The sequence below is a fragment of the Trachemys scripta genome, chromosome 8 (assembly GCF_013100865.1).
Source record: "Trachemys scripta elegans isolate TJP31775 chromosome 8, CAS_Tse_1.0, whole genome shotgun sequence".
Lineage (NCBI taxonomy): Eukaryota > Metazoa > Chordata > Testudines > Emydidae > Trachemys > Trachemys scripta.
The window spans coordinates 35,450,485-35,472,372 of record NC_048305.1 but is presented as its reverse complement, the minus strand read 5'-3'; the positions used below and the strand labels follow the sequence as shown (position 1 = coordinate 35,472,372).

Here is a 21,888-nt window from a genome sequence, read left to right as displayed (position 1 = left end):
CACCACTGATGTGCCCCTCAGTGCTGCCCCAGGCCTGGAATTTGGTCACGAACCCAAATGTGTAGATTCCAAGGCCAGACAGGACCATCGTGATCATCTAGTCTGACCATCTGTGTAGCACAGGCCAGAGACCTGCTCCAGAATAATCCCTAGATCAGAGCTTTGAGACAAACATCCAGTCTTGATTTTAAAATTGTCTGTGATGGACAATCTACCATGACCCTTGGTAATTTGTTCCAATGGTTTATTTACTCTCACTGTTAAAAAACATACACCTTATTCCCAGTCTGAACTTCTCTAGTTTCCGCTTCCAGCCACTGGATTGTGCTAGATCTTTCTTTGCCAGATTAAAGAGCCCATTATTTAATATATCCCCCCTCTCCCCTCCCGTAAATACTTACAGACTTCTAAATAACTACTGCTGCACACGAGCATGCAACAGAGACACGCGGGATGGATGGCCACAAGAACAGTGGCTTTGGAGGATAATAAATAAATCTGAAGATTTTTAAGGCATTTTAACCAATACAGCTACAGTATATACACAGACACCCCCCCCACCCCCGCCATGAGTGGCTGGGTTACCTCTGATGTTACAAAACCCACAACCATGAGCTATCCACAGAGCAGGAGCCAAGCCCTGTAAACCAGCAAGGAAGTATTGAGGGGAAGAGGAGCAAAGCAGCCTGGCCTGTCCCGTTGTGATACAGGCTCCCTCACCAGATGGTGGTCCAGCAATGGGGAAGGATGTTAATGCGGGGCACTTGGGAGCCCCGTGGCTTCACTGTGCAGGCTCACAGCTAAACTATTGGCAGAACTAAAAGGTCGTTTGCTTTTCTGCAGCGCCCTGCCCATGAGGACTGCAGAGTGCTCTGCAAACCTCAGTGACTGAAGCACCACAGGTAGGTAGGAAGTATTGTTTCCATTTTACAGTTGGGGAACTGAGACACAGAGAGACTGAAGCCCAGATCCACCACAAAAGCATTTGAGGTCCTAACTCTCATCAATTTCCATGGAAGTTAGGAGCCTGAACACCTCTGTGGGCCTTAGTGAGTTGGCCAAAGTCACACAGGAAGTCAGTGGCAGACCCAAGAACTGAGCCCGTAACTCATGACTTCGAGGCCTGTGCTTTAACCACTCAACCATCCTTCCTTCTGATAGAAAGTGGTCTTATTCTCAGGGACACCTGGCTGCCATCTGTTCCCTTTGAAAAGCACATGGAGCCTCCTGCAGTGAGATCAGAGGCCTTGGTCTCCTTCTCTCTCGGTTTTCACTTTCTGGGAGCGTGGAGGGTCATAGTATTTTGTTTGGCTGCACTTTGTGAAAAGAAAAATTCATCCTCTGTAACATGCTGTATGGCCAGCCCCAAGCATTCAAAACTCCTGAAACATGACACTGGCTTAAAAATCAGGAGATATTAAAGACGATGAATTTGGGGGTCTGTTTTCTTGACTTCTGGGGTTGAGCTCATATCTTCCATCTTTTCCTTGCAACCATGAGGGCTAGAAACTGACTTTACTTTTTTAAATGGCAGCTGAGACTCTCACAATCACAGGACTCCAGAAGCTGGGGCTTTAAGAAAAGCATCAAACATCGTGAGACTTGCACTAAAAGCACAGGAGTTGGCAACAGGGAGACATGGAATGGCTCCAACCTGCTGGCTCAGGAGGCAATGATGTTTTATACAACCCTCTTTCCCCCTATCCTGCTGAAGGGCCACCTGCTCTGGGAACATGCTCACTGGAGACTAGAGGAAGTTCTGGCCAATGTTGGATATGGCCCTGAGGGGAGCTGAGCTGTGGTACTGACTTGCTCACAGCATGGCTGTTCCAGGACCCGTATTGCCAATGGGCCAAGGAAGGCAGCACAGAGACCGAGCTCCCATGGGGATTGCCCTGGCCTCCAGCAGATCCTTTGGGATCTAGAGTTTCTTTGGCCAGGTCCCTGTCTGCCCATGGGAAGAGGGGTGCACAAAGTTCACTCCCCCAACAGAAGGATGAAGAATAGATTTCATGGGTCAGATCCTGTTTATCTGTTGTGCTTATCTGGCCCCCATTACTGTGGAGTCCAGGCAACCCACTATCTGTAATCCATTTCTCCTTCCGACACCTCTGGGAGGCAGGCCTGGGCTGTTATCTTTATTGTACAGGTGGGGACCTGAGGTTCTAAGTGACTTAGCCAAGGTCACACAGCAAGTCCATAGCAGAGCAGGGATTTGATCCTGAATCTCCCTAACCACCAAGCCTTCCTTCTCTATGCAGCAACCTCAGCTGGTGTGAATCAGCCAACCTCATTGACTTCAACAGAGTTGCACCCACTTGCACCAGGTGGGGATCTGGCCCCACGAGTGCCCATATTCAGCCCCCCGCCCACCAGACATGTTACTGTCACATGGGGGAGGGTTTGACACTTACTGTTTGCATGGTGCTTAATGGGTTAGATGGTACCTTTGTGGTGGAGGTGCATCTGGACCCTCTGGCAGTGGAAACTCCAGGAGGGGTTTTCCTCAACCCACACAAATGAGTGTCTGTCAGTGTCAGTGTCCCCACCCTGAAAACAGGGGCAGCAGGAGCTCAGTCAGCTCTTCTGGCTAGCGTGTGCAGGGAGGGACGGACAGACAAATTAACCAGCCAGCTCCCTTAAGGTAAGCTAGTGCCAATGCAAAGCTAGGAGTGGCTGTACACCCCAGCCGTACTGCATCCGGCCCCTGCACAGGGGGAGCGGAGAGGCTCTTTGCGCCAGATTTGGGCCCATTCTCCCCAGTCTGCCCTTGTCCAGCCAGGCAGGTCCTGATGCCATGAGGCCCATAATGTTGTTCTGGAGAATACAGCGTGTGTGCAGCCAGCCTCTAGTATTGAACTAGAGCCGTGACCTTCTCAAATCTCCTCAGGAGGAGCGAGGAGCTGCTTTCCGAAGCATGTGCGCATGTGAGACAGGGATAATTAGGCAGGAAAGCCCCCGGGCTCTGGGGGGACGGGATTCTGCAGGCCTCGCTCCCCAAAGCAATGTCTTTGAGTCTGACACAATGCTGGCCCCAGTGCAATGGACACATTCTCTGATCTGGCTTCCTGCTGGACAGGACATGGGGAAGATGGCTTTGGCCAGACGCCTCACTCTGGCCGGCTCCCTGTTCTGTACAAAGAGATTTCAGTGGCGGCTCAGGGCGACGTTGTCACATGCAGCCAGGGCCTAAAGGGAAGGCTGACAGAAAACCACGCTGTTCCCCGGGGAGCTCCCTGCTTCTGCAGGAGGGAGGAGACACCCCTTCAAAGGGGACAGCCTACACCTCCCAAGGGACCGGCAACGGGAGGGCAGAGTCTTCGTTCCCTTTACCACCCACTTCCAGCTGAGCTGCTCCTGGACAGGGGAATGCATCTCAGTAACAGCCTCTGTGCTCCCCTGCACAGGTGCACTGTAGTTCTGGCAGGTCCATACCTGGGCTGTCCAAAGAGCCCCGGCGAAAGGCTGATCTTTACTTGGGCTACCCAAGGGGATAGGGCAAGGCTACATATTCCCCACCCCTCCCACTGGCAGCCAAAAGCTTAGCCTTAATGTAGAAACACCACCTTTACCTCGGTGACTGGGACTCTTAGTAAAAATACCATGGGTTTTTTTAACACAGTAATGATTCCACAGGCTGCACCTTGCAGCAGGGCCACTTTAGTACTTGTTAAGTGTCTTCTGCAATATTTATGGCCGAGCGGTTAGAGCAGGAAACTTGCACACTGGACTCTGAGGATCTCTGCCCAGCAATATCACTAATTGTGGTGTGACCTGGGGGAAGTCACTTCACCAATCTGTGCCTCAGTTTCCCCAGGGGATGATAATGTTATCGCTGGGGCAGAGGGTTAATATGGGGAGAAAGTATCCAAAGAATGGAGACAGCAAGACTGAACTCCCATGTCATTTCAGAACCTCATGGCCCTGGACTTTGCACTTCAAAATGATTTTGAGGGGGAAAATACAAGAGGTCACCATTTATACCTGTACTTAACTTTTGGGGGGAAAACAGCTGAACTGAGAACCATTTAGTTTGTGGCTCAGCTGTCCCCCAGACATACCCTCCGGGCTCAGGCTCCCACTTTCAGACTTTCCCCTTGTTCTCTCTGGACTTGTGTAGGAAAAATCTTGTTCACAAAAATCCTAACTGAGCTGCACACTTTGAAGTACCCAGTAATGTACAAATTGATAAACACATGTGGGTTTCTTTTTTATAAAATGCCTAATGATAATATGCTACATTTTCTCGCTAAAAATATCATCCACTCAGATGTGGAGAATGTAGGCTGTAATACCAGCTACTAGAATGCAGGCCCGGAACACCATGCCCCATCATCCAACAGCCACAAATCTCTGTTTATCCTAGCAATTAATCCTCCCCTATGTTTGGTGATATTATAATTACAGAAACATTGCCATTCTGATGGGCTTGTTTCCACCAATGTATTTTACTTTATTTACATCACCACAATAGGCTACAGTGAACAAAAAAAGGGGTGAAATTGTATTTAGGGAGACAATGCCACATGTATTCTCAATGCATTTTGTAGATGTAAGTCACCCTGGCTCCAAATTATACGTTTATTGTGTGAGCACACAATGAGATCAGATTAAATATTGACTAAAACTGGCCTAACTCACAAAATAATGAAGAGCACAATAGTATGATTTAATCCAAACCACTAAAGAAATACACATCTGTAACATACAACATGCCTTTCCCACAGAAATACTCTTTGTATTCTAGCTAGCCTTCGGCAGGAGAATTTCTTCCTCATAAATTATGTATTTTTTTTTCCAGTTGCCAACACATTCCCTTTACCGGTTGCAAAAAAATGTCATATCATCTGGTTTATAAATGGGCAGGTGGTGATATCTCTGCATTCTCAAAACTGAGATGGGGAATCAAATATGGCTAAAGTCAAAAAGTATTTCCCCTTTGTCCCAAAAATGTGAAATATGCCATTACAGTGCAGTCATTATAGGCACCTCATTAGAAAGTACTTTCACACCTAGCCGAGGATCAGCAAACTATCCTGTGTCTTCTCCTTCCCCACCCCCCCAAAAAAATACAAAAAGCCCCACCAAAAAACCCCCCAGCAAGACAAATGCCAGTATAACAATTAAAATAATAATATAGTGCAGAGTGGGCTAAATACACATTCTTCCCGGATGCTAGACGTAAAAATTCTGCAATACTGTCCTGGATCATTCAAGATTAAAAGAGAACTCTAACCTAGCAAAGACAAAAAGACAGAAGGTAAGAAAAAATCCCACTGATCAGTAAAGCCCCTCCATAGTCCAGATGCAGTCCTATCACTTCAGCTTCTCTGTACCATCTCCATGACAACCGTGTAATTTGGATGCTATAACCACTGCTGAACTGATCTTTAAATGTAGCTTTGTTATAAAACATAGTACAGAATATGTCAGAGTCTTGGTAAAGAAAACTTGCCCTATAAATGAGGGAGGTAATTAAATAGTCCCATTTTCATGTTCCACTCTCAAATGGTCCAGATATTTTAAATAACCAGAAGAATTAATGTGTTCCTCTTAATGGGCAGATGATTTGGAAGTCAATAACAATTCTCATCAATTGTTTTTGGTGAGTAATGTGTCCGAGTACTACACCCCAAATTCCCAGTCCAGACACCCAGCTGAGAGTTGGAAAATATCTGAAAGCAGATTCAGAGAATGGGCATCTGGATGGACGGACGCACACACACACACACACACACCCCCCAAGTGAGACAATTCGATCCCTAGCATTGAAGCACAAAGCTGATACATCAAATAAATAATAATAATAATGATGCTGCCATGCCTAACCAAGCAAAATAGGACATAAGATGCCATGGGGATGAATCAAGTAAATGATCAACAATGATAATAGTGTATATTGTCCTTGCACTTACCGGAGCAATAAGCCTTTTTTAGTTCCCCCCCCAACGCAGCTCTCTTTTCTCCTCACCAATCCATGCAAAATAATCAGCAGCTACACATAAGGAGTTGCCCCATCCCCCATACCTTCCTAGACTTTCCTTTTATTGGTTTTTTTCCCCCTTGCAGTGGGTCACACCTCCCAGGCTTTCCTTCAGGTGTCAAGAGATTGCTAGAGATCGAGAAGGAAGGATGGGAGGGAAAGGGGACAGAAAGGGGAGGGGGGGAGAGATAAGACTAAAAGGGGAGGCAGAGAGTGATTGCAGTCAATGAAAGGGTGGAGGAAAAGACCTTGCTACATAAACCTAGAGGAATAGATTGCAGCTAAGCAATCGGCTAGAAGACACTCACTATAGTGGAGTGTGAGCAAACTGCTAAGAATATTCAACGGTTTCTCAAAGCCCAGAGGGACAGATCTGCTATCGGCCAGCCAATCAAATACCTTCAAACTGGAGCTAGCAAAATCCTGCCAAACAGACAGGCTGTCTTTAAGAAATGTAAAAAATAAATAAATAAACAAACAACAACCTTGGTAAAATTTGCAAGGCTGATGAATGCATTCACAGGGCCTACCCGCTCCCCTATTGCCACCTGCCTCCCTATCCTTCCCCCTGCTGGAGCTTTCCAGGGGCTGTGTACCATCAGCAGCACCCTGCTTTGCTCTTTCCATTCCCATCTGGTGTTAGGCTGTGCTCTTCCCATCCCCAGCTGCTGCCCCCCGAGACAGGGCCTTCCCCCTGCCAGGCTTGCCAGGGAGCTTTTTCTAGGAAGCCCCCTTCATGGCTTGGGGAGCCATGTTCCAACGTTTCTCCCTACCAGCGTGAGCAGGCCTCTGAAGCCTAGGCTTTGGGTTTTAATGGGTTCATGGAAAATGGACTCTGTTTCCTGTTCTGATGGCATCTTGAGTCTCTTCTAGGGTTGCCAAGCCTCCAGAATTTTCCTGGAGTCTCCAGAAATTAAAGATTATTATTTAATCAATGATTATGTCATATGATGAAACCTCCAGGAATACGTCCAAGCAAAAGTGGTAACCCTAGCCAGACACATAGGGCAGCTTCTGGAAGGAGCACATCGGATCTTGGTGCAAAGCTGGCTCCACTGGGAAAAGGGCAAAGCTCAAGAGAATGAGGGGCTAATTCGCAAGGATGCTCAGTGTTTGCCCAGAGGGCAGAAGGTCACCATTTTCACCAGGGAAAGCAACACGAGCACTGGTGAGAAACACAAAATCACACCCTAGATCACACTCCCAACCACTAGGAAATAACGAGGTACGTGTGTGAGTACCAACATGCCTTTTGTACCCTTTCATATGCAGCGTAATGAGCATGTGCACATTCTAGTGGCTGGAGGCCCACAGAGGACTAAAGGCCTGCTCTGTTACTCACAGCCAAAGCAGTTTCTCCATCAGCTATCCTGACAGAGGCCTGTATCTTGGGGGCAAAGCTCCTGATTTCTGTCTCTCCTACTCAGTGATAGATGTCTGGTGTAGATGATGACTGCATGATTCATTGTAGCCTTCATGCCAGGCCTCAGAGCATAAAGAACCTTTCACTAGATTCCTGCTGGAAAGCTTGCCCTACAAGAAGCATGCCCATACAAAAGTCTTCTCTTGGCTATTCAAGGTATTGTCAGCAGCCTAAGGGATGGCACTAGATCTCATAGACTTTAAGGCCAGAAGGGACCATCATGATCATCTAGTCTGACCTGCACATTGCAGACCACAGAAACTCACCCACCCACTCCTGTAATCGACCCAGAACCTCTGGCAGAGTTACTGAAGTCCTCAAATCATGATTTAAAGGCTTCAAGTTACAGAGAATCCACCATTTACACTAATTTAAACCTGTAAGTGTCCCATGCCCCATGCTACAGAGGAAGGCAAAATTAAACCCAGGGTCTCTGCCAATCTTACCCAGGGAAAAATTCCTTCCCAACCCCAGATGTGGTGATCAGTTGGACCCTGAGCGTGTGGGCAAGATCCACTAGCCGGACACCTGGGAAAGATCGCTAATGCCCCTTACTACAAATACTGCAGTAGTCTACAGTAATACCTCCAGACACTGCAGTGAGACCATTACAACCAGTAGTGTCCTGCAGCATCATTGCAGAACACGGCTGTATATTTCCCCCCAAGGAGTAGCTCTATAGTGTAACAGGCAGAGTTGTTTGCCAGGGTTCGTATCTGTAACGAACCATGTAATGAGCCACCCTGCAGCTATACTCATGAGTTATCCAACAAATGCGGGTGTGAATGAAGGTTACTGGGCTGTAGAAAGATATTAAATAAAGATCATGGCAATGGGCAAGACCAGTATTAGTCTGACAAATTCAGGTGTGGAATTCTTAACTTCCCCCAGGTTTTCTCATCTAAAATTCAGATTCAAGTTATACTATGGTGAACATCAGACCTGCTCATCTTTGCTCAATGTTAATGAATTTGTAATCAGCCAATTATCAGGGTAAGATGCTTTAAGAAGCCATGATCAATATTCATCAGTATTTTGCACTGCTAGGGTCTGAAGGTAAGTACCAGAATCCAATTGCTGTACAGCCAGTCCTATGGAGGGATATGTTGCAGCATGACACAGTGAGGTTCTGGTTTCTAAGCAGAATACATAGGCTAGCTGTGATGCATAACAACCAGGGCTATCAGTCTTGGTTCTTCAGGGAATGAACTGATCAACAGCTAGAGTCAGGAAGAAATGTCTTCCCACCCATGGTAGAGAGCTGCATAGTTGTCCTAGTAAGTTATGGCAAATAATTAACAGTAGTTATACTTTTCTCCAATTGCAGGTAGAGCCACACTAGTTAGGTTCATGTACCCTGGACATGCTGTAATATTTTTGGCATTACCAAATATCACTATTACAGATGGTTTTACACATTCTGTTTGATTGCACAGGCAGTTTGGTCTTGGAGAGTTTGTTGTGGTGCAGTTCTGTTTGGAATCTGTGAACATAACAGTAAACAGGATTTGAATGGTAATCATCTCTCTGATGGAATCATTTCTTAGAAGCAGCAGCTGCCAACAGGTTGTACATTCACATCACATGCGTGAGCTTGGAACCATCCACTCAGCAATGGGACTGTGCACATACCCTCAAGCACACAAAGATTCTGACCGCTAGATTAAAAGGAGCCGGGGGCCAGACAAGCTTCACTTTCTGTTGATCAAGCACTGTCATTGGAAGGATCTTTTGGTGTCTTTTCTCTTAATCCATCACTGATACCTTGTTGCCTGTATTATATGTTAGTAGTTAGCTTACTTTCCTCTTAATAAAAATACAGATATTCATTTGAGCTGGTCACAGTTTTTCATTCCCCCCCCCAGCCTTTTTTCAAAACCATTTTGCCCCATAAAAATGAAAATGTTCATTTCTCACAACAAGAGTCCTTGCCAAGTATTTTTTCTGAAAATGTTTGTATCAAAAAGGTTATCATAGTGGTTATCAATACTTTTCAATTGCAAAATTATCAAAAACCATTTCAATGATGTTTAAGATACAATTTTTTGGGGGGAGGGGAATTTGGAAATCACAATATATTTTGAAATAAAACAAAAACCATTTCCATTCTGAATTCTTCAGAATGAAAATAAATTTAGAATTTTTTCGTAAAATTGGTTTTGGATTTTTTCAAACCATCTCTACGATGAATGGTTTTATACCAGACATATCATAACAGTGTAGTCGCTTTGTTGTCTTAGTACATCATGTTGCAGCTTCCTGGCCCTGCTTTGGCTGGATACATCATCATGGGATGCCCCCAGCCAAAGCAGGTGAAAAGACTGAAGACAGCAAGATCAGCTTCAAATGCTGTATTTCATCCCCAGCAGTGTGTATATGAGCCATATGCTACGTGCCTTTTGTACCTGGGCAAAGGTATCACCCATTATGCACAGTCAACCTGTGTAACTTATTGCCAGGGGATGTTGTGAAGGCCAAAAGTATAACTAGGTTTAAAAAAGAATTAGATAAGTTTGTGGAGGTTAGGTCTATCAATGGCTATTAGCCAAGATGGCTAAGCCTCTACCTGCCAGATGCTGGGATTGGATGACAGGGGATCACTCAATAATTGCCCTGTTCTCTTCATTCCCCCTGAAGCTCCAGCATTGGCCACTGTCAGAAGACAGGATACGGGGCTAGATGGACCACTGGTCTGACCCAGTGTGGTCGTTCTTATGTTTCTCAATATCACGGTGTAATTCAGCTTATGCTGTCTCCTCCCTCCAGGTGCAAAAATTGCAACAGAGCTATCTCCATCTCTTGTCCTTTGAGGCAGGGCTGAGGCTCTGTCAGCCAACAGTGCCAGTGCTTCATCTGGATGCTTTATTCCAGAGATGAAGAACATTGGGGATACCTCAGCCTTAGCATGAAGACAGCTGCTTCTGCACTGGTGCCAGCTCTGCCAATAGTTGTGTTGGATCAGGGTGCTTTTCAGTTCAGGGAATGGAGATGGAGGCCTTGGAACTTGCATTTTCTGCAGACCATGCTGGTCTGTCTCCTCATCATCACAGATTTGGGATCCTCAGGGGTTCTGAGCAAGATGGCCACTGTCCATCTGGTCCCCCATTCCCCTACAGAGGCTAAGTCAAGTTCCTTTCAGGTTAAGTCTAAGCAAGAAGAAACTTGTAATTGATGGCTTAGTGCCAACTCGAACAGTAGTAAGATCACAGGGCCAGCTTGCTTCAACCCAGCCATAGTTTGGTGTGTTATACTGACCAGAAACTTGTCTCCTTGGGCAGATGGAAAGAATTCTAAACAGCCCAAAGGCCCATCTGTCTGCTCACATCCGAGCCTCTTCTTCCAGGAAGAAGCTTCCTCCAGCCAGTGCTCTCCCTTCTGAGGGGATAGCCTCTATAGCAAGCTGTAATCAGCAACCTTCTGGTGCCTCCATTATCTCCTGCCTTACCTCTTGGGTTCATGGGTACATACACCACATCACAGGGTCACTGACAGATGCCTCCATCATGGACTGGAGTCAAGGATTCATGAATACATTTCCACAGACTCCCCTACTTCCAGAAGTCATCAGGTAGTCTCAGTGAGACAAGGCTCATGGATGACTGACAGCTCTGGCTTGGGCTTCGCAGCACTGATCCTCTGAGCTTCTAGACCCAGTGTCAGATACTCCAGTCCAGCTTCCAGTTTTTGTGGATCTCCTTTCACAAACTCTGATCCACAGATCCCTCCATCTCAATCCTGGACCAACACACACCACCGTGATGGTCTAGGACAGCTCTTTGCAGGTAGAGCAGTTGTTCTCAGGCAGTCACAAACCTTCTGGGGCTGTCTGCCTTCTATTTCTGTTACACTCCACTATTGAACACTACAGGAATCTGGACTGACTTTAAGGCCAGCAAGAGTTCGAATGGCAGCAGTTCTGCCTATCAGGTTCCAGGAACAGGTGAAATACCCGACTGTGAGGAGGTTTCTGAAGGAACACAGTAAGATATGAACACAGGCCAGAAGGTTCAAAGCCACCTAAGTGGGTGCCTAAGTCCGACTTCACGCACCAGGTTTCTGTGTGCTTTGTGGCTAGGGATTCTCAACCCTTTTGCAGGTGCCTGTGTTTTTTGGAAATCAGGTGCAACAGTTGTGTGGGCAGAGGCTGGGCATCTAGATGGAGCCCAGAGCTGGGGTCTTCAGAGCATTTTTGTATTGTACCATGAGCTTGGGACCTTTCCACCTTGCCTTAAACAAAGGCTATGGCTGAGGTTTTCAAAGCCAACTGGGGCATGGTATCTGAATCTGTGGGGGTTGCAAACAGGTCTCAGGGGTCATAGCTACCTTCCCTTTCTTTATGGCTAGATTGGAGAGGGAAAGGGATTTTCTGTTGCAATGTGAGGTTATGATACGGAAGAGGTTGAAAACCGTTGAAGTACTAGGGGTTGGAGCCACACAGCACCCATTGATGTTAATGGGATTGGCTAAGCACCCTAGTTGGCTTTGAAAATCTCAGTCTAGATCCACTGTATAATATCAAACTTACCCTCTGTGACGTTGTGCAGTCTATATGGTTTTATAAAACCACCCAAACTGAGGGAAGGAGGGGGGGGATTTTGCTGGCCATCGAAAGGTCTGTCATAGCTGGTAGCTGTGAGCCTACAGCTGGATCAGGGTCTCTTTCCCTTTTGGGGGACACAGGAATGTTAGGTATACTGCCTCCGCCATGGTCAGTGTCCAAGTCTCTGGCAGTAAGTTCAGGAGGAGGGTGTGACGTTGTGCAGTCTATATGGTTTTATAAAAACATGATAATAAGTGAATATAATGTAACTGGAATATGCTTCATGCAAAAGGTCTCTTGTAAGGTATCATTACAAAGCTTATAATCTACTTTGTGATATCATCCGATTTGTATAAATGTACCACTCTTGTATCTAAAACTAGAAATATAAAATATAACTCTGAGGGCCTATTGTAATTATGCAAAGTGTGGGCCATTAATGGTGGTTTGGAATCTTGATGACTCCCATTAACCAGGACCATTGTCTGCAGATGGCTCTGTTTTACCTGTGAGTCTTCCTGTATATGTGTGTGCTGGCAAGTGGCTAATAAAGTCTTGCAGTGACATGTGATCATGTCACCTGAACTGGAATCCATCTTTAAACTGGTGCTTTTCCAGTGAGCGGGGGTGGAAACCCAGAGGGACAAAGGGTTCCTGCCTTATGCAAAAGATATATAAAGGCGTGGGAACAGAAAAGAGAGAGAGAGAGAGAGAGAGAGAGAGAGGAGCCATCATGAAGAATCCCCTAGCTATCACCTGAGCTGGAACAAGAGCTGTACCAGGGGAAAGAATTGTACCCAGGCCTGGAAGGTGTCCAGTCTGAGGAAAAAACTTACTGAAGCATCTCTAAGGGTGAGATTATCTGTATTTAGTTTGATTAGACATAGATTTGCACATTTTATTTTATTTTGCTTGGTGACTTACTTTGTTCTGTTACTACTTTGAACCACTTAAATCCTACTGTCTGTATTTAATAAAATCACTTTTTATTTAGTAATTTACTCAGAGTATGTATTAATACCTGGGGGAGCAAACAACTGTGCATCTCTCTCTATCAGTGTTATAGAGGGCGAACAATTTATGAGTTTACCCTGCATAAGTTTTATACAGGGTAAAACAGATTTATTTGGGTTTAGACCCCATTGGGAGTTGCGCATCTGAGTGCTAAAGACAAGCACACTTCTGTGAGCTGTTTTCAGGTAAACCTGCAGCTTTGGGGCAAGTAATTCAAACCCTCGGCCTGTGTTGGAGCAGACGGGAGTGTCTAGCTCAGCAAGACAGGGTGCTGGAGTCCTGAGCTGGCAGGGAAAACAGGGATAAAAGTAGTCTTGGCACATCGGGTGGCAGCTCCCAGGGGGGTTTCTGTGATCCAACCTGTCACACCCCCTTCCTAGAGTTTAATTTTATTGGTAACTCAGCAGCAGCAGCTAAACCTCAGCCTAAGCTTTCGCACCATGGCTGCAACTTCTTAGGTTTTCCTGCAGGATCTCCATGTTTCTGCTCCTAATTCTCTGATCAGAGGGGCATGCTCACCTCCCTTAGATCGCGTGTAGTTAGCAAGTTGCACCTGCCACAAGGAGTCAGCAGAACTTGCTCAGGAACTTTATAAAGGGTTCTAACTCCCGCTAACACAAGCCCCTGAATTGCCAGGCAAAGTCATAGATCCTGTTGTAGGGAACTATCCAGCCATCTCCTGCTCATGATGCTTAGTGGGCACCCTAGGTAGTGCTGGGCACTGCAGAATGCTGAAGGCCCAGTCCAGAGATACATAGAGAACTTCATTGATTTCTGTGTTTGCAATGGCGTTGTCGCCATGTTGGTCCCAGGGTACCAGAGATACAAGATGGGTGAGGTAATAGCTGTTATTGGCCCAGCTTCTGTTGATTCCATTGATTTCAATGGAAGTTAGGCTCCTGAGCACTTTCGTGGATTTGTGTCAAAGTGTTTTCTTAGCTTTTGCAACTAAAATGTTGCAAAATTTGGAATGTGCCCAGAGATGCCTGTGCTTGGCTGGCATTCACATCCTCCCAAGGTTACTCTGCTATGGGAATCCTCCGGCTTTCCCCACCAGGCACATGCTTGGAGTAATAACCTCCCCAAGGAGCTACAACCCAGATTGGGAGACAAGTGTGACCACAATTAAAGCACAGCTTCCCTGTCACATATTCTCTGGTCATATGGGTACCCTGGGTGTAGAGGGGTGGGGAGAGGCTCTCTGCAGAGGCCAGGGCAGCACAGAGTCAGCTCTTGCAAATGTTCTCTTTCTGTTGGCCAAGAGAGCTGGTAGGAACACCAGGGCTGCACCCACTTCCCACAACCCTGCTGAGCATTCCTCCCTCCACTCCAGAGCAGCTATTCACTACAGCTAAGGGGAGCCCTGGGACATTTGCCCTGCAGCTGTTTAAGTAACTGCTTAGACCATTGAGACATGGAAAGGTGCTGTTCCATATTGGGGGGCACCACAACCAGTGTATGGGGGGGGTTCATGCAAATCTGCCAACTCTTCTTGAGGGATTGGTACATGAGAAATATGTTAGTCTGGCCCTAGGTTTCTGGAAGAAGGTTAGAGAGATAGAACTAATTAATGCTTTCTTTAAAATAGATGGCCTGCAGTGTGATTTCCTCCCCTATAGCATTAACAGCATTAGGGCTACTACTGGACTGCATGGATGGAGAGAGAAAGGGGAAGAGAGAAGTGGGAGGCGGTGCCTTTTGGAGAAGGGGAGAGGATGGAGGGAGCCTGTTGGAACAGGAACCCAAGGAGGTAGTGTGTGTTAGAATCCAAAACCAAAAACGGAAAACAGCAAACTCAGAAATCAGGGTTATCCATAGAATCATCAGCAGAACCCTACCTTACTGTTCTGGGCTTGTCTTCGTGCAGTTAGTTCTATTTTATCAGCCTTCCTGGGCCTATTTGTCCATTCCACAAAAGGGCTCGTCCATGTAGCAAGCTGCCTCAGGCTCTGGGCTGGAACCAGGCTTCCCGTGCAGAGGAAGTAGCAGAGCTGTGTCTTCTTCCTGGTTAGCCCTGAACTGGGCTTGGAGGCCTCTCCATGCCTGACCTTGGCTGCAGGTGTAGTGGGGATTCAGCTGGGTCCACAGGCTCTCATTAACCCTCTCGTTGCCAGCATGGAGCCATTCTGTTTCATGAACCCCTTGCTGCCAGCACGGGGTCTGTCTGCCCTATCCCATAAGGTAAAGGAGCTGTCATTTGAAGCTTTGGAAGAAGGCTCTGTTTTCCTCAGGGTGATAACATCTGCAAGGAGAATCAGTGAGATCTAAAGGCCACGGCAAGTCCCCTACAGTGTTGCATAAAGACAAGTTGATGCAAAGGCCCCATCCCCAATTCTTGACAAGGTGGTCTCAGCACGCCGTCTAACTTAGTCCGTAAATCCTCCAGTGGGCATTGCTAATCCTTAGACATTAGCTCATGACTCAGATAGTTTAGGTGTTATAAGGGCTTAAATTACTGGGACAAATTCATTCCTGGTGTAACCCAACTGCAATTAATGGAATTACACTTGCAGTGAATTTGATTTGTTACCCAGACAATCAAATCTATTCTCAGAGGTTGTCTAAATAGATTAGACTTTGAATGCAAAACAGCCATGACTTGCTAATATGCCAGTATTTTAGGGTCTCTGGGCACATTCCACTATGTCTAAAGCAACCTCCAATGTCAAAGAAATGTTTCATTCATCCTTAGATTTTAAGGCCAGATGGGATCATCATCATAATCTAATCTGATCTCCTGCAGAACAGGCCGTAGAATTTCATCAAGTGATTTCTGCATCGAGCCCATAATGTCTGGGGCCTTGTCTACATTACAGATGCATTGCTGGTATAGCTAAACCAGCAGAGCCCCCTAATGTAGACACAATTTATGCCGACAGAAGGAGGTTTTGTGTAGGTATAGTGACACCTCCCAGAATGACACCAGCTAAACCTACAGAAGTACTCTTCTGTCGATAATCTAGCGTTTCTCAGCTGCAGATTTGTATAGGACCCAGATACAGTTTAAGTAGCTCCCTAGTCCTTGTTGGCCTTTTTTTAACTCAATTTCCATTTCCTAGCCATTGCTGACGTCTGTCTAAATGCTGATTATCTCCACGGCCACTCAGCAGTTCAGCGTGCGCAAGGGTATCATGTGAAAGATTTTGAGCTTTTGAAATGATGCGAAGCTTAAGAAGCTGCAGTTCCAAGCAGCAACAGATGTAGCATTCTGCTGGCTCCCTTTTCTAACATATACATGCAAACGCACCCTCTTTCATGTCAGCCACCTAAGCGAATCTTCACTGTAAGATCTTCCAAACAACAGAGCATTTTTAATCGAAGAGATAATTCAATTGCTCATTTCAGCCCTGCTCTGTGCAGCTGTCAGTCTCTAGCACCAAAGCTGCTGTCAGAAGCCGTAAAGGTTTAAGGTTCATCCAGGCATCAGCATGGCACTAAACCACTCCCCCCTAAAAGGGACTGGGGGAGGGTGGGAATGATGGGATGGATTAAATGCATTTATTATAAATACCTCGGAAACTACCAGCCAAACCATCCCCAGCAGAGACCAATGGCATTAGTGCACCTCCAGGCATCTGCAGGATCCGTAATGTGTTTGCAAATCTCACATTTAAATAGCTGAAAGGGGGATCAAACAAAGCTGTGTGGCTGAGATGCTCAAAGCCACATAGGGGGTTTGGATGCCCAGTTCTCATTAAAAATTAATGGAAATTGGGTGTCCGAACCCTTTAGGCAGCTTTAAAAATTTCCATCTCCATTTATAATTAATGTGTCCACTGTGCGACAAATATTTATCTAATAGGTCACGTTATGTGCAAAGAGGGCGTGTAGTAGTTTTGGGCCAAGGTTCGGCCGTCAGCGGGGCTGTGGGGTATCCCACCGCCTTGCTCTGGTCTGGCGGCAGTCTGGGACCGCAGACCCACAGTTAGAGGCTCAGGCCCGTGGGCAAGGGCTGAGGCAAGAGGTTCAACCGCAGGCCCTGCAGAAGGGGCTGAGGCAAAGTCTATTGCAGCCCAGGCCCTAAGTCAGGGCGGGGCAGTAATCAAATAGTCAATCAGAGGCCCAGGCCCTTAAGCAGGGGCTGGGTCAGTTTGTAGCAGGTGCCAGCCTTTCTAGACCAGGGAAAAAGGAGGGAGTCTGCCACCCAAGGAGTGGGTGGCAGGGGGAACGCAGGTCCTCCCACTCCACTGTGTCCCAGCCCGGGGCCCTAGCAGCGACGGAAACTTGTTGCTGTCAGTGGGGATCCTGGCCGCAACACACTGACATTGGCTCTGGCAGTGCAGCAGTCAGACTGGGTCGGCTGCCCCCGGGCTACTTCCACATTCCCCCTCGTATGGTACCTGAGCCGTCTTAGTGTTGTCGGTGCTCTCCACCAGCATTGGCTCCTCTAGGTAGGTAGCGAAGGGCAGGTCTCGGCCAGTCCTCCTCGGGGTACCCGGCACGGGGCAGGCTCGGCCAGTCCTCCTCGGGGTACCCGGCACGGGGCAGGCTCGGCCAGTCCTCCTCGGGGTACCTGGCATGGGGCAGGCTCGACCGGCCCGGTGAGTCAACAGGCTGGTCGCAGCCGGCGGCTGTTTCCCAAGCAGGAGCTTGGCCATGGACGTCTGCTCTCTCCACCAGCCTGGGCTCCACTGAGCTCTGCAGGCGGGCTTTTATATTTCTGGGTCGGGGCCGTGACATCGGAGGGGCGGGTGCCGGACCTGGTGGCTCTGCCCATGTCGGTATTAGGGGAGGTTCGGCCGTCAGCGAGACAGTGGGGTATCCCACCGCCTCGCTACAAGGAGGTGTCTAGTGGTTAGACAGGGCCCTAGGAGTTGTAGTGTCTTCTTGGAAGTAAGTCTCAGTGCATGTAGTTACTAGGCATGATGCGCTTTTACTGGCAGAGCTCCAGCAGTTTTCTTTACGTTAGCAACTCATACACTACTCCAACCTCTACCAGCATGGGGGTCCCCAGGTTACAATACAGTGACTTACTATAGGATGCCTGAGTTCTAGTCCCAGCTTTGCCCTGAGCTTGAGGAGGAGAGGACTAAAGCCTACATTTGGAGCCTTCAGCTGAACAGACCGATTTGGCTTGTGTAGATTTTAAGGCCAGCAAGGAGCATTATTATCATCTAATCTGAGCTCCTGCACAACACAGGCCAGAGAATTTCACCCAGTAATTCTGGCCTCATGCCCATACCTGAGCTAGAGCACATTGCGATGAACTGGTAACCACAAGAGATGCCCCATGGTTGGGGTTTGAAAGTAGCCAGTGTCCCCATTGGGGCTGGGGTTAATTCTGGTAAGCTGTTAGCATGCTCATAGGTTCTGGTATTGTTTTTAATGTGGTTTCTCTGTAATGCTTTTTTACCTTAGGAATAAAGTGGGCTTGCGTAGGAAGTGCTCTGGGTACCTTATAACTGTAGCAATTACACCTTTTAATAGTCTCTGAGAGAAAGCAATCAGGTGTCCTTTGGCAGCCTGTCTGTGCTGAGAAATACAGCGAAGGCGGGGGGCTGTGCAGCCTGGAAATACCCCAGCCAGAAGGGAGTAAGAAGTGATTCTTCACCCATGAGAGGTGATGGCTGGGAGACCAGAAGCCTGAGAGTGAGAGCTCTGGCTGGACCCCGAGGGGAAATACAGGGGCAGGTGACCTGACCTGGGACATACACCTATTAGGAAGACGGCAAGCTTGATTTAAAGGTTTCAAGTGACACAGAATAGATCAATTGTTCAATAATTACCCTCAGTGTTAAAACTGTGCATTTTATTTTTAGTCTGGATTTATCTGGCTTTATCTTCCAGCCATTTAATGTTGTTTTGCTTTTGTCTGCTACAGCCCTCTACTATCACAAATCTTCTCCCTATGTAGGTACTTATAGACTTAGGATCAGGTCCCTTTTTCACCTGTCATGGGCTAAACCACAGAGGGAACTTCTCCAATCCCTCATTGTAAAGCAGGTGTGCTGTGATGGGGCAAAATTCTTTATAAACCAGAAGTGAGTGTTGATTGGCCACATGGGCTGTCAATTACCCAGAGGCAGGACTTCCCTTTCCTACAAAGGGTTCTGGATAGAGATGCCCTTTGTTAAACTCCCTGGCTTTTGGGATGGGGGAAGAATCTGAGCTGTAGGAATGTAGTCCTGTTGGAGTTATGTTATGGAATGGAGGATGTTCCTTATTGCTTTAAATCTCTGAACTGGGTCTTGCTACTTTATTGGACAACCTTGCAGTGTACTTGGCCACCTGCAGCTTGCAATCCTATGGGCAGGTGGAGAGAGCTGTCTGTGTCTTTCAGACAATGAATATGAAGTGGTTAGACTGAGTTAGCATTGGTATGTAATAGCCTGACCCAAGTCTTGTCCCCAGTTAATCTGATGGATAAGATTTAAAGTCAGATATTGAAATGGTGCCCCATCACTTTAACTTGATGCCTGTTAGCATGCCAAGGGCACCCAAGGAAGGGAAACAGCTTTGTATACTCCTAAATCCAGATCTGCTTATTACCAAGTTACCAGCAGCTGGGTGTAAACTTGCTGTGCAACAACAGAAGCACCTAGAGGCTATGGGGATTAGCCAACTCCAGCAGAGAGCCAGACTGAAAACTCTCCCTGCAGCTGCCTGTAAACTGAAACAGAATAAATTCCATCCTGGGATTCCAGATAAAGATGAGTGTAAGTATCAGCTTTTTGTAGAGAATAGCTTATATGATGAGTATCTGTGCGGGATACCTGGTGCCACATACCTGGTGGCTGGTAGCAGAACACCGGCCCACCCTCTACTTCAGGTTCCAGCTCCGGGACATGTTAGTCAGTAGCCAAGGTCTGTTCCCTCCTAAGCCCTGTTGCCTTTTCCCTGAGCCTTTTCCATACCTTCTAGGTCTCCGTCCCCACCTCTCGGTTTGCCAGGCCCACAAATCCCTCTTCCCATGAAGTAACTGTAGGCTACCAACCTCTATAGCCCCAAACATCCCTCTCTTCTCCCAGGGAGTGACTGCTTCCTTGCAGCTGCCTGCCGTCATAAACCCAGCTCTGCTAGGCCTTGGATACACTGGTAATTCACAGCGCTGCACTTGCTGCGCTCAGGGGTGTGAAAAAACACCCCCCCGAGCGCAGCGAGTGCAGCGCTGTAAAGCGCCAGTGTAATCAGCGCCTGCAGCGCTACATGCTCACTCGCAGCGCTGCAAGCTATTCCCCTCGGAGAGAGAGCTCTCGCAGCGCTGGCGGTGCGACTACACTCGCGCTTCACAGCGCTGCTGTGGCAGCACTGTGAATCCGCGAGTGTAGCCAAGGCCTTAGTGCCTCTTCAGCTGAGCTCCCTCATTTGCTCAGGGGATTACTTAAGCCACCTGATTCCCCTCAGCTGTGGCCTGTCTGGTTAATTGGCCCCATTCTTAGCATACATTAACCCTTTTCAGGGCAAGTGTGTGTGAACACTGTATCACAGAGGGATATTTTTCATTTAAAAAGCAACAGAGGGTCCTGTGGCACCTTTAAGACTAACAGAAGTATTGGGAGCATAAGCTTTCGTGGGTAAGAACCTCACTTCTTCAGATGCAAGTAATGGAAATTTCCAGAGGCAGGTATAAATCAGTATGGAGATAACTAGGTTAGTTCAATCAGGGACAGTGAGGTGCTCTGCTAGCAGTTGAGGTGTGAACACCAAGGGAGGAGAAACTGCTTCTGTAGTTGGATAGCCATTCACAGTCTTTGTTTAATCCTGATCTGATGGTGTCAAATTTGCAAATGAACTGAAGCTCAGCAGTTTCTCTTTGGAGTCTGGTCCTGAAGTTTTTTTGCTGTAAGATGGCTACCTTTACATCTGCTATTGTGTGGCCAGGGAGGTTGAAGTGTTCTCCTCCAGGTTTTTGTATATTGCATTCCTGATATCTGATTTGTGTCCATTTATCCTCTTGCGTAGTGACTGTCCAGTTTGGCCAATGTACATAGCAGAGGGGCATTGCTGGCACATGATGGCATATATAACATTGGTGGACATGCAGGTGAATGAGCCGGTGATGTTGTAGCTGATCTGGTTAGGTCCTGTGATGGTGTTGCTGGTGCAGATATTTGGGCAGAGTTGGCATCGAGGTTTGTTGCATGGGTTGGTTCCTGAGTTAGTTGTTATGGTGCGGTGTGTGGTTGCTGGTGAGAATATGCTTAAGGTTGGCGGGTTGTCTGTGGGCGAGGACTGGCCTGCCTTCCAAGGTCTGTGAAAGTGAGGGATCATTGTCCAGGATGGGTTGTAGATCACTGATGATGCTGTTAGCCTTAAAGGTGCCATAGGACCCTCTGTTGCTTTTTACAGATTCAGACTAACACGGCTACCCCTCTGATATTTTTCTTTTAGTTTTGTTTAAACCATGTCAAGGTGCTGGATTGACCATCTCACACTGAAGTTCTCCCCTAATTATCCTTGTAACAAGTATGGCATGGGCAATAGCCATCCAAGCGTCTCCTCCCATGACCAACCAACGTGGCTCAGCGGTGCCGGAGGGAGGGACTGCCTGTGGATGAGAGGGGAGCTCTGTCTCTATGGCCCTTCCATTCCTTCTCCTCTCTGCTGAGACAAGAGGGCCAACCAGTACCAATTGTGATGTGGACATAACCACTAGGACGTAATCTGAGACCAGGCATTTCATTTCTGATAGGTCACCAAAGAGCCCTCAGCGGCTGAAGTCATTGCCCACTATCACTCTTGGCCCATTGGTGTGCCCTTGTTCTACGGTGTCATTATGGACGTTCGCTCCTTGATGTGCTCTGTAGAACCCCGTTAGCATGTCTGCTGTATGTGCTGTCAGTGTATCTGAGCTGGAGATAGCTACAACACTGACAGTGAAAACTTACCCTAGATTGGAGACAATTAGTCCTTTGTTTGAGAATAATTGGTTTAAAATAGAACAGAGTGGTTCAAGGAGAAAAAACAGACACAGGGCCTGATTCTCTG

At 47.2% G+C, this 21,888-nt stretch overlaps 1 protein-coding gene across 2 annotated transcripts in view; it reads right to left on the bottom strand.

Annotated features, from left to right (window-relative positions):
- The window catches only part of PSD2 (pleckstrin and Sec7 domain containing 2), a 171,226-nt gene that overhangs the window by 140,363 nt on the left and 8,975 nt on the right, over positions 1–21,888 (bottom strand). The window contains exon 1 of one of the 2 annotated variants that reach the window (XM_034779780.1): positions 5,916–6,277. The exons of the other annotated variant lie outside the window; for it this stretch is intronic. The gene's annotated coding sequence lies outside the window, so the exon portion shown is untranslated. Of the gene's footprint in view, positions 1–5,915; positions 6,278–21,888 lie in introns of those variants that run through there. 2 annotated transcript variants of the gene reach the window in all.